The sequence below is a fragment of the Choloepus didactylus genome, chromosome 4 (assembly GCF_015220235.1).
Source record: "Choloepus didactylus isolate mChoDid1 chromosome 4, mChoDid1.pri, whole genome shotgun sequence".
Classification (NCBI taxonomy): domain Eukaryota; kingdom Metazoa; phylum Chordata; class Mammalia; order Pilosa; family Megalonychidae; genus Choloepus; species Choloepus didactylus.
This window is the reverse complement of record NC_051310.1, coordinates 140364409-140379864: the sequence shown is the minus strand read 5'-3', so window position 1 is coordinate 140379864 and position 15456 is coordinate 140364409. Positions and strand designations below refer to the sequence as shown.

General features: G+C 40.1%; 2 pseudogenes; one reads left to right on the top strand and one right to left on the bottom strand.

Moving 5' to 3' along the window:
* Window positions 1-3702: 3702 nt before the first annotated feature.
* Window positions 3703-8878, bottom strand: LOC119532819 (annotated as a pseudogene).
* A 2596-nt stretch (window positions 8879-11474) lies between these two features.
* LOC119532818 lies at window positions 11475-14555 on the top strand (annotated as a pseudogene).
* Window positions 14556-15456: the final 901 nt, after the last annotated feature.

Genomic DNA, 15456 nt, shown 5'->3' with positions numbered 1-15456 from the left:
ACGATTGTTATTTCTTCTTGCTGAATTGCCCCTTTTATTAGATGTAGTGGCCTTCTTTGTCTCTCAAAACATCCCTGCATTTGAAGTCTATTTTATCTGAGATTAATATTGCCACACCTGCCTTCTTTTGGCTGTAGCTTGCATGAAATACCTTTCCCCATCCTTTCACCCTCAGTTTCTTTGTGTCGCTGTGTCTAAGATGAGTCTCCTGTATGCAACACACTGATGGTTCATTTTTTTTGATCCATTCTGCGAATCTACATCTTCCAATTGGGGTGTTTAATCCATTTACATTCAACGTTATAACCGTGAAGGCATTTCGTGAATCAGCCATCTTATCCCCCGGTTCATGTTTGTCATATCTCTCCCTCTCTCTATTAATATCCCCCATTGTACCCATACCGAATCTCTCCAGCACTGAACCTTTCTCCAAGTCTCTCTGTCCTGTCTTTGTTTCTCTGTCTGTAGGGCTCCCTTTAGTATCTCCAGTAGGGCAGGTCTCCTGCTAGCAAATTCCCTCAGCATTTGTTTGTCTGTGAAAAATTTAAGCTCTCCCTCAAATTTGAAGGAGAGCTTTGCTGGATAAAGTATTCTTGGCTGGAAATTTTTCTCACTCAGAATTCCAAATACATCGTGCCACTGCCTTCTCGCCTCCATGGTGGCTGCTGAGTAGTCACTACTTAGTCTTATGCTGTTTCCTTTGTATGTGGTGAATTGCTTTTCTCTTGCTGCCCTCAGAACTCGCTCCCTCTCTTCTGTGTTTGACAGTGTGATCAGTATATGTCTTGGAGTGGGTTTATTTGGGTTTATTCTATTTGGAGTTCGCTGAGCATTTATAATTTGTGTATTTATGTTGTTTAGAAGATTTGGGAAGTTTTCCCCAACGATTTCTTTGAATACTCTTCCTAGACCCCCACCCTTTTCTTCCCCTTCTGGGACACCAATGAGTCTTATATTTGGACGTTTCATATTATCTATCATATCCCTGAGGTCCATTTCGACTTTTTCAATTTTTTTCCCCATTCTCTCTTTCATGCTTTCCTTTTCCATTCTGTCATCTTCCAGGTCACTGATTCGCTGTTCAACCTCCCCCAGTCCTGCACTATGAGTGTCCAGAATCCTCTTAATTCGGTCAACAGTTTCTTTAATTTCCATAAGATCATCCATTTTTTTATTTAGTCTTGCAATGTCTTCTCTATGCTCCTCCAGAGTCCTCCCGATCTCCTTTGTTTGCCGTACTATGGTCTCATTGTTCATCCCCAGTTCTCCGAGCAGCTGTTCTAGGTGCTGTGTCTCTTCTGGTCTTTTGATTTGGGTGCTTGGGCTTGGGCCATCCACATCGTCTGGTTTTTTCATATGCTTTATAATTTTCTGTTGTTTTTGGCCTCGTGGCATTTGCTGAACTTGATAGGGTTCTTTTAGGACCTGTAGACCTATTGAAGTCCTTATCTCTAATTTATCAGATCTACAGCTTCGTGGAGTACACTTTCTCCAACTAACCAGCAGGTGGCGTCCACGAGCCACCTGTTCTCCACAAGCCAGTTCTCCCCTGCTCAGCCTTTTTGGTGAGTGGGGGAGTGAGTCTTGTGGGGTCCAACCGGTGCACCAAGCCTGCGCGCGCAGTTGGTGCCGCCTGCCCTGTATATGGGGCTTGTTTCTGGGCAGTTAGGGAGGGGGGGTGGCTCTAACAATCAAATCTCCCTGGTGATCCTAGAGTTTTAAAGCTGCTGCAATAGTCTAATCCTTCAGTTCAGTCCTGCCACAGCCCGTCCCCGCCACTGACCCACAAGTCCCCGGCATTGGCACATGGCTCCTGAGACTTGCAAGTGGGCTCCTCTTCCAGGCTGTGCACCCCGGGTCCTCTGTTGAGGGATGACCGCGCCATGCCACAGGTGAGTGCCGTCCCCCCAGGGCAGCTCCGGGCCGCTGGGCTGTGCAGGGAGGCCCCCAGTCTGCTGAAATGATGGCCGAATGGGGCCCTGTCAATTCACACTGCTCCACCCTCCCAACTCCGGGACAATCAGCTGAGGTTGCAGGGAAGGCTAATGTCCACGCCCAGTTTTGTGGTGTGTGCCTGTTATTTGAAGCACTTCCATCACACTGGGTTGTCTGGGGCAGCTCCGGGCCATGGGGCTGGCAATGGGCAGGAGTGTTTCCTGTCCACCAGGATGGTGGCTGTGAGCAGACACCCCCCCCTTCCTGGGAAGTTGTGGTGTTTAGTGAATTTTCTCAGCCACTGGATTATTGCCTTTTGTCTCAGAGCTCTCTTAGTTCTGCTCTTGACTTTACGTGCCCAAATTGCAAGTCTCCGAAGACTTCCGTATTGGGCTTCCCAGAGTAACCGTTTTAGAAAAAGAAAAAAGGATTAAAAAAAAAAAAAAAGGGCCCTCCTCAGAGATCCAACGGGTTATTGAAATGCCAAGAGACAAAGCAACCAGGGCCATCAAGGAAAGGTCCACAGGGCAGAGAGACCAGCCCTCCTTCGGGATCTGCACATGCGCCCCAGGGCCTGAGCTCCGCCCCTCCCCCCCCACGTTCACCAGAACTCCAAAAACCCCCCGCCTCCATCTTTGGAGTTTTTCGCGGTGTCCTTTTTTTCCTATGCCTGTCTCCTCCCTGCTGGGCCGGCCGCCCCCAGACCCTCCGGTGTCCGGCCCCAGCCCCATCCATGGTTTAGAGCCCGGACACAGCAGAAACAAGCCCCCGACAAGGGCTGCCACTGCAGCCCTCCCTTCTCCTTCCCGGAGCTGACAGCCCCCGCTCCCACGGGACCGAGCCCGGCAGGGAGGGGCGCGGGTCCCCTGGCCGCAAAAACCCACAGATTTCGCTGATCTCAGCAGCTCGACGTCCTCACGAGTGCTGCATGAAGTATGCCCAAAGTCAGACTGCTCCGTGGTGTCCAGTCCACGCAGCCCCCAGCCCTCCACCCACCCTCCTGGAGGACCAACCAAAACACACAGCTCACCAGTCCACCATCCTGCCCCACCCTCCTCCTGTCTTTTTAAGGTCAGTCATCACTAAAAGCCTCTGTCTGCTTGTTGGGGATTTGTAGCTGGTATTGAGCAGTCCACATTTGTTAATTAAAATGCCAGTTGAAGCTGGACTGAGATATATTTGCTTGTTCAGAGAGTGCTGCTTTCTACTCCAATGAGGTTTTGCAGTTTGGGCTGCCATGGGGTGAGGGGGCTTCTGGCTCGGGTATGCAGTTTTTAGTTACAGATTTTATGCTGCAATCTTAGGCATTCCTCCCAACCCAGGTTGGTGTACGATGTGTAGACAGTCACGGTTGTCCCCCAGCGGTTATTCCAGATTATTTACTAGTTGTTCCTGGTTTTTTTATTCATTGTTTTAGGGGGACTAACTAACTTCTACTCCTCCCTATGCCACCATCTTCTTCGCCTCTCTGTAGATTTGTCTTTTGTCATGATTTCATCCACACATGCACATGTACATGCACCCACCCATGATCCTTTACTACCAGACTACCACCCAAACAAACACAAAAAGAAAAGAAAAGAAGAAAAGACAACCAGGCTAAGACACTAAAGAGTGAAAACAGTACAACATGTAAGAACAGAAGTTAACTCTGTTGTCCCCCCATGAGAAATTCACCATCTTAGGAAAAATAACTCTAAGTAAATATGCCCCAAAAACCAAGGCATGTTAAACTCCTTGATGGGTTGGCATCAGCAGACATTTTTCCTACTGGAAAAACCAAGCTTGAGAAGGCTGAATGTTTTCTGGCAGCTATGGTGGAAAGCAAGGAGGTACAACAGATTTCTTCATTGGGAGAGTATAACTACCCAAAAATCTGAGCATGAAAACATGGGTGAGAATCTTTCTGAGCAGGAAAGAGTTTCAACCCTTAAATTCATATTTTAGCACTCAAGAATGTAAGCTCTTTTCACATTATTTCACAGCCAACATTCCACATCAGGTGGATTCTTTAACACACTAATTCATGATGGCAGAGGTTTCCACACAAGCAACAAATAAACTAACTGGATATTAGTACACACATTCATAATAGCCTAAAATTGTGATGTGTTCAAAAGACAATTTAAATTAAAAAGGAAAAAGAGGAACACAACCAGAAAAATTAAAACTGGGTTTCCAGGAGGCATACTTTGTTTCAAATCCCTCCACATTTTATTTAAATTAAATATAGTATGACTTCCAAATGGTGTTGAGGTGTTGGCTGGTTCTTCTCAGTGGTAGCCATCAGTGATTTGTTTCATTCAGGGCTTGGTTACCATGTATCAGGAACTTCAAAGAGCTTTGGCAGAGCTGCTGAAGATGCTTCCTGCCAGAGAAATCTCTTTCCTCTTTTTTAATTTCTTAGCATTTTTTCCTTCTCCTCTGAGAGAATTCTGCACAGAAATCTGTCTACTCAAACTCAGTGGTCTAGAAATCTCCCCCAACTCTCCTGTCCTCCAATCCAGCTTCTGCTTGACTGGGACTCAGATTTTCTTTTTCCTAAATGCTATAAAACCATTAAAGTGATAATATAGTGTTTCTGCAGAGAACAGGATATGCCCTGAGTTCTGTTCTGATTTGCTAATGCTGTCATTTTGCAAAACACTAGAAATGGATTGGCTTTTATAAAGGGGGGGTTTATCTGGTTACAAAGTTACAGTCTTAAGGCCATAAAGTGTCCAAGGTTAGGCATCAACAATAGGGTACCTTCACTGAAGGATACCCAATTGGATCTGGAAAAACCCCTGTTAGCTGGGAAGGCACATGGCTGGTATCTGTTTGCTCCTAGGTTGCATTTTCAGCTCCTCTCTCAGCTCCTGTGCATTCTTCAAAGTGCTCCTCGTGGCTGCAGCTAGCTATGAGCTCCTTCTGTCTGAGATTTATAGGGCTCCAGTGATCTAATCAAGGCCCATGCTGAATGGATGGGACCATGCCTCCATGGAAATGATCTAATCAGAGTTATCACCTACAGTTGGGTGGGTCACATCTCCATGGACAACAACCTAATCCAAAAGTTCCAATTAATCAACATTAATTAGTCTGCTCCCACAAGATTGCATCAAAGAACATGGCTTTTTTCTGGGGGACATAATATATACAAACTGGTACAGTCTTTAACCACCTTCTTTCAACCTCTTTCAAACTATCTTCTGTCAACTTTCCCTTTTTTTATTTTTTTTAATTTTTTAATGCATTTTTTATTGTAAACTTTAACACATATACATAACAGTGATAACTTTCAAAGTATGATTTAATAAGTAGTTAGAGAGCAAATCTCAAAGAATGTCATGGGTCACAGTTACACAACTTCAGCTATTTCCGTTATTGAAAAATATAACATACATAAAGCAAGGTGTTGACTTTTGATGTACAGCTCAACAAGCAGTTATATAGGTAATTTAAAAAGTTGTTATGGGTTACAGTTCCACAGTTTCCATTCTTTCCTTATTATGAAATATAGGGTATATACAGACGGGTGAAGACTTTCAAAGTACAATTCAATGAGTAGCTTTAGAGCAAATTTCAGAGAATGTTATAGGTTATACTTCCACCATGTCATTTACCTCCTTCCAGCTATTCCAACACCCCAGCATCTATATATATATACACACATAAATACAATTATATAAAGTTTCAGTATTCATAGATCTTTGTTAAATCTTATCTTGTTTGTTGCTACCCCTTCCTCTCATTTAATCTCTTTCTCCATCTTCAGGGGTGTCCAGGCAGTGACCACCCTAACTTGTTCATATTGAAAGGGGGTGTCAACAGTATAGGGAAGAGGGGATACAACTGGTTGTTGTTCTTAAAGAAGCTGTTGCTTCTGGGTTTTAGTACTCGTCTGGCATAGGAACACTCTGGTGGATTTAAGTTTCAGAGGGATAAAACTTGGTGAATCTTTTATAGTATCTCATGTAGGGATGTAGGTATTTAGGGACTACTTTTGGTAAGGGCATGGCTTACTGTGGCCATTTGGGATGCCTAGCTGAAGCTTGCATAAGAGATACCTCCTGGATAGCTTCTTGACTCTATTTAGGATCTCTTAGTTACTGTAACCTCAGCTTGTTACCTTTCTTTTTCCCCTTATTGGTCAAGTAGGCATTTTCAATCCCTTGCTGCCAATCCCTCATGTCCCACATCACCAGAAAGATTCATTACCCTGGGAGTCATGTCCCTCCTGGGGAGAGAGGTTAATGAATTTATTTGCTGAGTTGGGCTTAGAGAGAGAAAGGTCACATCATTTTCAACATAGGTCTGGATCTGATAGCTTTCTGCACATCTGTTGGTTTTGACAGCAATTTGTAGTTCTTTGGGCTGGCTCAGACAAACAAATGTTGATGTATCATCAATCCAAGATATCTAAACATTACCAAAGGCACTGAAATGCTGGTAATGGTTGCTAGTTTTCCATTCTTTGGGAATCGTCACATGGAGAACATAACTGGCATTAGGTTGCAAATCTGGTCCTTCTGAGTTTAGATAGGGGATATCCATGACCCTTACAAGAAATAACTTGTTAAAAAAGGTAAAATGAGTTTTGGTCAAACACAAATTTTTGGAAGGCTGAGAAAAGAACCTAGGTAGTTTATTACAGAGATGAAACACCGTCCTGAGATATAAGCATCATATCCTGCCTCGTGGAGCTGTTCAGAACCTATGCCATAGCTTGGAAAACCTTCAGCACTTTTCAACTAGCATTTTCAACTTTAGGAGGGTTGAAAGGCACCTCTTAACTGTATTTCCAATTCCTCAAGGGATGTTTGTTAATGATATCCTTAAAAGATTGTGTGCTGGCCATCAATTTAGTACCCAAGAGTCTGGATACATTTTTTCCTCTCCTTAAACTCATTTAAGTCCACAGGTGGTGTGCAGTAGAACTGGTGAACCATATGCATGACATCCAAGAGAATATTGTGTGCAATAACAAGACTTCCTGATTTAGCAATGGAATGAATGACTCTAGAAAATCCCAAAGCATCATTCAGAGCCTCCTTTTCTTTAACATATTTCTGCTGCTCTTGTCTTTATGTCTTCTCTTCATCTACTTTGCTGGTAACTATATACTGCTCTTTCTTTTCAGTTTCTAAAGTCTCAACATGAATACCTTTGGAATACTTCCAGCTCCAAAACTGATAAATTAGCTTTCTTTGGAACCCAGACATGGCTCCAAATCCAAGTTATTGTTTTCTTCACTTTGTAATAAGTCTTATATTTCCTCTACCACTTGGTCAATAAGCTAATGATCCTCAGGAATCATCACAGGATATTTTCAGGTGTTAGGAGATGCAAATGCTAGAGATCCTGCACCATTGGATTGTTAATGTTTTTCATCATACTGCTCTCTTAGCTTGTCTTTCTTCTTCCTGATTTAAGTATGGAATTCCACTGTGAAAAACTTTATTAATTCAAATCCTTGGCTTGCTAGAAAGTCAGTGTTTAGCCCTGATAACCAAATTTGACATCTGGTGAAGATCTATTGAAGAGTTTTGGGAAAACATAAAAGTTAAATGACTTTGTTATATATTTTAAATCTGTGTAGTCACACTTAAAAGGGCAAAGGCCAAACTAAAACAGCAAAAATTTCATGGGGGAATGCTTTTTAAGTTCCTGATGCCTTTCTTCTGGGAGATGAAAAACATTTGTTAATGTGATGACTGAAGGTCCATCATTGATTCCTATTGCCAGCTTATCCTTCAGAAAATAAATTCACACACACTCCTCCTGCAATCACAGCACATTACCAATCTTTTTAATCTTTGCCAATTTGATAATTGAAAACAAAAGTTATCTCAAATTATCACATTAAAAATCTTTAGGCAAGGGGATGAGAAATGAAATGAAATAAAGCTTCAGTGGCTGAGAGATTTCAAATGGAGTTGAGAGGTCACTCTGGTGGACATTCTTACACACTATACAGACAACACTTTTTAGGTTTTAATGTATTCGAATAGCTAGAAGTAAATAACTGAAACTACCAAACTCCAACCCAGTAGCCTTGACTCTTGAAGATGATTGTATAACAATGTAGCTTACAAGTGGTGACAGTGTGATTGTGAAAACCTTGTGGATCACACTCCCTTTATCCAGTGTATGGATGGATGAATAGATAAATGGGGACAAAAACTAAATGAAAATAGGGGTGGGATGTGGGGGATGATTTGGGTGTTCTTTTTTATTTTTATTTTTTATTCTTACTGATTCTTTCTGGTCTAAGGAAAATGTTCAAAAATAGATTGGGGTGGTGAATGCAAAGCTATATGACAGTACTGTGAACAGTTTATTGTACACCATGGATGATTGTATGGTATGTGAATATATCTCAATAAAGGCTGAATTTAAAAAAAATCTTTAGACAAGCAATTAAAAAGAGATAATCAGCATGAGTTCTCAACACACCAAGACACCAGGGAAAAAGTGGGTGACAAGAAAGTAATTTTAATTCTGATTCCTCTTAAAACTGCAAATGTAACTTTGACAATGGTCCCTGTGATTTTTCTGCATGAAGTATGAAGTAAAATAAAATTGTGGAGAGTACCATGCAGTCTTGTAATATTATTTTAATTTCTGAGAAAAGCTACCCTGGAAGATCAGATACAAAGAGACATATACCTCCCCATCAGGATGTAACTCCAGCCTCCTGACACCAGGTCAGACTGATCACTATCTTGATCAGCTACTTCAGATCACTGGGAACCAATTATGAGGGTGACCATTATTCCAACCACCCTCCAGCAAGGGCATCAGAGGTATCTTAGAAAACAGTTATACGGATACATTAACTGGGCAAGTGGTGAATCAAGAAAACATAGCTTCAAAAGCCATAGAAGAAGCTCCTGACCCCCTTGCTGGCATTTCCCCCATCCCTGGAACAACCTGGGGTAGAGTCAGCTTGCACTCCCATTGTGGATCCCTGGCCCTATTCCAGAAGGAGCAGAGTGGCTCCTGTGCTTGTACTGGGAAGCACTTAAGTTAGTGTAACTATCTGGTGAAAGTCTCAGAGACTGAGCCTTGGAAGTTGTCATAAGCTCACCCTCCCAAAGTTTGTCCTTAAGGCAGAGAAGCAGCTTGCAGAGAGCTGGGACAGTGTGAAACAATTAAGCTGAAGCAGCTTGGGGCAAAGGACTATCTGCATTAAAGTCACTCAAGAGAGCACACAGGAGGGGGAGAAAGTTTATTTCAAAGGGAGTAGAGGTGGCATTCACTCCAATGCCTGTACACTGTAATCAGGGAATTTCCAAGGCCTCTAGCAAACACAAGCCCAGGAAGAGAAGCAGGCTCCCATGGCTCCATGAAGGCTCATATAAAACAGAGAGGACCCTGCATTTCACATTTGCCCTGGGGTGATCTTGATAGGAATGCTAAGCTCTGAAGGAGACCACCAGCCAAAGCAGAGCCAATTTGCAAGACAGTTACAGGTGCTTTTTATTTGGATTGTTTCTTCTGATCAGCTCCTGTCATTCAATAAAATTGCTGTCATATCACTAGCAGGATACAAACATAAGGGACAGATAGCTCAGGGACTAAATTCCCCAGTATACACTTTAAAATATTAAAATATACAGTGTGCAACAAAAGAATACAAGGCAAACAAATAAAAGAGAAATGATGACCCATCAAAAGGAACAAGATCAAAATCCAGAACCCATCAACAAAAAGGACCAGTCTTTGGAATTACCAGGCAGAGACTTTAAAAAAAATGATCCTCAATATGCTTAAGGAGATAAAGGAAAACACAGATAAAGAAATAAAGGATATGATGAAAACAATGAATAGAAAATATGGGAAGCTCATTGAGATTCTCAACTGGAACAAAACAGAAATACTGGAGTTGAAGAACACAATAATTGAAACAAAAAATTCTCTAGATGCTTTCAGCAGCAGATTAGATGTGGTAGAAGAAAGAATCACTTAGAACAATTGAAATGAGGCAGGCAGAGGAGCAGAAAGAAAAAAGAATTTAAAAAACAGAGCCTAAAAGACCTGTGGGACACTACTAAATGTACCAATATATGCATTATAGGAGTCCCAGAGGGGGAAGAAACAGAGAAAGGGGCAAAAGGAATATTCAAAGATATAATGACAGAAAATGTCCAAAATTTAATGAAAGACATGAATATGCACATTCAAGAAGCCCAATAAACCCAAAACAGGATAAACTCAAAGGGAACCATGCCCAGACACATAGCAACCAAATACTCCAATGCCAAGGACAAGTAGAGAGTTCTAAAAGCTGCAAGAGAAAAGCAACAAGTTATGTACAAGGGAATCCCAATAAGATCAAGTGCTGATTTCTCATCAGAAATCACTGAGGCAAGAAGGCAGTGGTACAAAATAGTTAAAGTGCTGAAAGAAAACAATTGCCAACCAAGAAAATTTATATCTGGCCAGAAATTCTTTCAAAAAATGAGGAAGATTTTCAATATGAACAAGTTAGGGTGATCACTGCCTAGATACCCCTGAAGTTTGAGAAAGTGATTAAATGAGAGGAAGGGGTAGCAAAAGACAAGATAGGATTTAACAAAGGATTACAAGTACTGAAACTTTATATACATATATATTTAGATGGTAATGCATTGGAATAGTTAGAAGAAAATAAATGAAACAGTGGAACAGTAACCCATAACATTCTTTGAAATTTGCTCTATAGCTACTCATTAAATTTTACTTTGAAAGTTATCACCTTTCTGTATATATATATTTCACAATAAGGAAATAACTGAAACTGTGGAACTGCAACCCATAAAATTCTTTGAAATTACCTATATAACTACTTGCTAAATTGTACTTTGAAAGTTATCACCTTTCTGTATATACGTTATATTTCACAATAAAGAAATAACTGAAATTGTGGAACTGTAACCAATAACATTCTTTGAAATTTGCTCTCCAACTACTTGTTAAATTGTACTTTGAAAGTCATCACTGTTCTGTATATATGTTAAATTTCACAATAAAATGTATTTTTAAAATGAGAGAGAGATTAAGACATTTCCAAGTAAACGAAAGCTTAGGGGATTCATTACTAGACCTGCTTTACAAGCAATGTTAAAGGAGTTCAGCAGACTGAAAAGAAAAGGCACTAGACAGTGGATAAAAGTGGCATAAAGAAATAAAGACAACCAGTAAAGGTAACTTTATGGGTAATTATGAATGTCAGTACTATTGTACTTTTTGTTATGTAACTTCACTTCTTTCTTCTAACAAGTGCTAAAATGCAAATGCATAAAAAGTAATGATATATCTATGGTTTTGGACACACTATGTACAAATGATATAATTTGTAACAAGTACAAAAAAGAGGTAGGGGGACAGAGGGCTATAGGAACAAATGTATAATATTAAAGATAAGTTTGTATAACAGTAAAACATGATTGTTATAGATTTACGATCTTAAATTTTAGCCCTATAGTGACAACAAAGAAAATATATATATAAAAGTACTGAAACAAATCAGGGATTCAATATGTACAATATAAAAAATTAAATAAATATCAAATATGAAAGTAGGCATTAACAGAGGAATTGAGTCTTTTTGTTATTTAGCTGTAGGATTTCTTTATGTAATCTGGATATTAAATCCTGACCAGATATGTGGTGCATCGGTTTGAAGCTGTTATGTACCTCAGAACATGTTCTTTTAATTCATTCCTGTGGGTGTAGACCTATGGGGGGACTTTTGATTAGGTTATTCCAATTCAGTTGTGACCCACCTCATTCAAGGTGGGTCTTAATCCTCTCACTTGAGTCCTTTATAAAAGGATAAAAGACACACAGAAAATCCAAAGATGCTCACACATAAAAGATAAGAGAGACTGAAGCTAAAAGAGAGAAGCTACTGAAGCCAGAAGCTGGAAGAAATGAAACCCAGTAGAGAAGGACAAGCAGATGTTGGCATCTGCCTTTCTTTCTGACAGCGGAGCCTAAGCTTCCTAGCAACTGGTATCCAGAAAAGGTATTGTCCTATTGATGACTTAATGTGGACATTTTCATGGCCTAAGAACTGTAAAAAGGGATGCTGGATTTCGTCAAATGCATTTTCTGCATCAATTGAGATGATCGTGATTTTTTTTTCCTTCATTGTGTTAATATAGTGTACTACATTAATTGATTTTCTTATCTTAAACCACCCTGTATTGTTGGGATAAATCCCACTTGATCGTGGTGTGTAATTCTTTTCATGTGTTGTCAGATTCAGTTTGTTAGTATTTGTTGAGGATTTTTTGCATCCATATTCATAATGGAAATTGGCCTGTAATTGTCTTTTCTTGTGATATGAGGGTGATAAGGGCCTCATAGGATGAACTAGGGAGTGCTCATCCTCTTCATTTTTTTTGGCAGAGTTTGAGCAGTATTGGTGTTAATTCTCCTGTGAAGCCATCTGGTCCTGGGCTTTTGTTTGTTAGGAGGTTTTTGATGACAGATTTAATCTCACTACTAGTTATTGGTTCGTTGAATCTTTTTCTTCTTGAGTCAGTGGAGGGAGTTGTATGTTTCTAGGAATTTGTCCATTTCATATAGGTCATCACATTGGTGACATACAGTTGTTCATAGTATCCTCTTATAGTCCTTTTTACTTCAGTTGGAGTTGGTAGTAATGTCTCCCTTTTCATTTCTGATTTTAGTTATGTGTCCTCTCTCCTTTTTCTTCATCAGTCTAGCCAAATCTTGTCAATTTGTTGATCTTTCAAAGAACAAACTTGTGGTTTTGTTGATTCTATTGTTTTTTTTTTAATCTTCATTTATTGAGATATATTCACATACCACGCAGTCATACAAAACAATCGTACTTTCGATTGTTTACAGTACCATTACATAGTTGTACATTCATCACCTAAATCAATCCCTGACACCTTCATTAGCACACACACAAAAATAACAAGAATAATAATTAAAGTGAAAAAGAGCAATTGAAGTAAAAAAGAACACTGGGTACCTTTGTCTGTTTGTTTCCTTCCCCTATTTTTCTACTCATCCATCCATAAACTAGACAAAGTGGAGTGTGGTCCTTATGGCTTTCCCAATCCCATTGTCACCCCGTCATAAGCTACATTTTTATACAATTGTCTTCGAGATTCATGGGTTCTGGGTTGTAGTTTGATAGTTTCAGGTATCCACCACCAGCTACCCCCAATTCTTTAGAACCTAAAAGGGTTGTCTAAAGTGTGCGTAAGAGTGCCCACCAGAGTGACCTCTTGGCTCCTTTTGGAATCTCTCTGCCACTGAAGCTTATTTCATTTCCTTTCACATCCCCCTTTTGGTCAAGAAGATGTTCTCCGTCCCACGATGCCAGGTCTACATTCCTCTCTGGGAGTCATATTCCACGTTGCCGGGGAGATTCACTCCCCTGGGTGTCTGATCCCACGTAGCGGGGAGGGCAGTGATTTCACCTTTCAAGTTGGCTTAGCTAGAGAGAGAGGGCCACATCTGAGCAACAAAGAGGCATTCGGGAGGAGGCTCTTAGGCACGATTATAGGGAGGCCTAGTGTCTCCTTTGCAGCAACCGTCTTCCCAAGGGTAAAACCTATGGTAGAGGGCTCAACCCATCAAACCACCAGTCCCCTATGTCTGTGGTCATGTTAGCAACCATCGAGGTGGGGTAGGCCAATACCCCTGCATTCTCCACAGGCTCCTCAAGGGGGCACTACATATTTTTTCCTTGTTTTTCTTTTTTAAATCAACTGTATGAAAAAAAAATAAATAAAAATTAAAAAAAAACATAAAATAAAAGAACATTTCAAAGAGACCATAACAAGGGAGTAAGAAAAAGACAACTAACCTAAGATAACTGCTTAACACAGAGCTCTTCAGTGAAACTGACTGGAACATGTTTTGAGCTGAGAGTTTCACTGTTTGAAGCTGTTATTTCTGTGAAAGCAAAAATTCAACGACTGAAAGGGATTCCCATCTGTCAGCAGCACTTAATTTGGAATAACATGGAGCTTGAAGATGATTATTGCTTGAATGATTATAATATTTCAGAAGGTTGTACCTTGAAGCTGGTATTGACTATGTGTGGTGGACCTATAAATACCAGACAACTTCCTGTGGAAGATCCGCTTAGGAAGATGGCTGAGTACTTGGATTCCAGTCGAGATGAGGTCTGGGAGAAGATCTCCACAACAAACAAGTTTCATTTTTGGTATACCGAGGAGGAGATCAATTGAATTTCTTTCAAGTAGTAGATAGGAGAGATGATACTTTAACACCATTATCTGAATCTTTAAGTGGTGGTTCTGTGTATAATCTGTATATGGATGAGGAAGAAGAAATTGAGCTTCTCTTCTGGGCAACAGACAATTGAAAATTCAATAACAATGAATAAGATGAAGCTGCTGAAGGGTAAGATGGAGAACATGCATCTCCGCAAAAAAGGAGAATGTTGTACTCATCACCTCCCACCTGTGAATGCTCCCATCCAACAAAAGAAGAAAACAGCAAAGCACTGTTTTCTTTGTGGAAAGAAAATGGGACTGGCTACTAGCTACAAATGCAGATATGTAAACAACTTCTGTGCCTCTCATCGCTATGCAGAAACTCACGCCTGCTCCTATGATTACAAGAGTGGAGGGAGGAGATAATTGCGGGAGGCAAATTCTGTTGTTAATGCACCAAAACTTCCAAAAATCTAACTCTTGCTATGCACATAACTGTTCTGCCCAAGAAATTGTAATATAATGACAGAACAAATATTGTTTAGACTGCATTACTTTTGTTCAACTTCAAAAGATTTGCTAAATAACAAAAGCAAGATTTGCTAAATAAAAAAGTATTTGGAGAATGAGAATACCGGTGTAGTTGACATCTTTATTCTCTGGTGAATCAAAATTTTTAAAATTAGTTTTAAAAATTTCACACCATAATGACTTAACTTTGCTATTGCACATCCTGTGTTAAGTGTTTTGGATTTGACATTGTAAGCTCACTAGACAAGTCTTCAAAAGATGCACTTTAGGAAGTTGGCACTGAGTGTGTAACCAGACTTGCACGTGCACAGTCAGGTAATAGCTTTAAATCTATCATATGGGTGTTTGTTTTGTTTTGTTGGCAGGGGCAGGGTGGGTGTATTTAAAAAAAAAAATCCCATGTGCAAAAGCTTATTGAGTTTACTAGGAGGTTTCTTTTTATTTCAAGCTACTTTTTATAAAAAGAACATTTGGTCTTCCAGTGTGATTGTTAACACAAATCTATTTTTTCCAGATTCAGATTGACATTCAGATATGTGTATCCATTCCATAAAACATATCCTGTTAATCATAGTATATATTTCTTAAATACTACTTTTTGAGTGGCAGTTTTAAAATAGACCATATCCACTTTTTGCCATTAAATACAGGAAACCAACTGTTCTAGTTTGCTAATGCAGCTGGAATACAAAACACCAGAAATGGATTGGCTTTTATAAAGGGGGTTATTTGATTAAAAGTTACAGTTCTTAAGGCCATAAAGTGTCCAAGGTTAGGCATCAACAATTGGTTACCT